Consider the following 1,174-nt stretch of genomic DNA (forward strand, 5'->3'; position numbering starts at 1 on the left):
TAGCAAATTGCATTAAAAACCCAAATCATACAATACGTTGTTTACAAGAAACATACTTAAAGCAGAGAGATACAAACAGGATAAACATAAGGAGCTGGAATAGAATTTATTATGCTTCAGCTGTTGAAAACAAAGCTATGATAGATCTCTGGAGAAAATTAAATGAGAATAGAAATAATATACCTTCTTCTTAGCAGTACATGGGACATGCTCAAAAACTGACCCTGAATTAGGGAATAAAAATCTTACAACCAGATGCAGAAACAGTAAACACATCATTCTCAGATCATAATGCAATAAAATTACATTATGTAATGTAAAATTGAGAGATTAAAATCAACTGGAAATTACATAATCTGAGAATTTCTTTAATCACACACAAAGTAGAAGTAAATATTCCATACCTACTGAACATCAAATCATATTCTTCATTCTAAATAGTGTTCTTTTATCAGTAACAACAATCAATCAATCAGTCAGAATTTATTATGGACCCAATATATTCAAGATATTGTGCTAGATGGAAAGGAAAAAAACAATCACAAAAATAAAGCATCTATACTCAAGGCCCTTATATTCTTCCTCAGTGTCATAATAGATAACATCATTCATATTGCATTATTATGAGATTTAAAATAATTCAAGTATTTCCCATGATTATTTTTAGTTTAAAATTTAGCTTGGTAACTAAATGACACATTGGCCTTGGAGTCAGGAAGACTTTAGTTTAATTCAAGCCTCATACACTTCCTTGCACTATGATCCTGTGATAGTATTCAAACTCTTAGCTTCACTTTTCTCAAATGTAAAATGAGGATAATAATAAAACTTACAGTGCTCACTTCGGCAGCTCATATACAAAAATTGGAACAATACAGAGAAGTTTTGCATGGCCCCTGTGTAAGGATGACATGCAAATTCGTGAAGCATTTACCTCAAAGGCCTGTTGTGAGGATGAGATGAAATAATTATTTTAAAGTGCTTTTCACAATGCTGGCATGTAGGAGGTGGCAGATAAATTTTTATTTCCTTCCCTTCCTCATCTGGATCTGGTAAAGATAAAATATTTATTATATCATACTGAGAACTATAATTTTTTTCAAGAACTCAACTTATTTCAACTTTACTTTCACTTTAGTACTAATATGAGGAATATTTTAAAATATTGATTGTC

At 30.7% G+C, this 1,174-nt stretch overlaps 1 non-coding gene across 1 annotated transcript; it reads left to right on the forward strand.

The window, feature by feature from the left end:
* Positions 1–834: 834 nt before the first annotated feature.
* Positions 835–941, forward strand: LOC122752240. Its single transcript, XR_006356025.1, has one exon. It is a non-coding gene; the product is annotated as a U6 spliceosomal RNA (small nuclear RNA).
* Positions 942–1,174: the final 233 nt, after the last annotated feature.

The sequence above is a fragment of the Dromiciops gliroides genome, chromosome 3, assembly GCF_019393635.1.
Source record: "Dromiciops gliroides isolate mDroGli1 chromosome 3, mDroGli1.pri, whole genome shotgun sequence".
In the NCBI taxonomy this organism is placed as follows: Eukaryota; Metazoa; Chordata; class Mammalia; order Microbiotheria; family Microbiotheriidae; genus Dromiciops; species Dromiciops gliroides.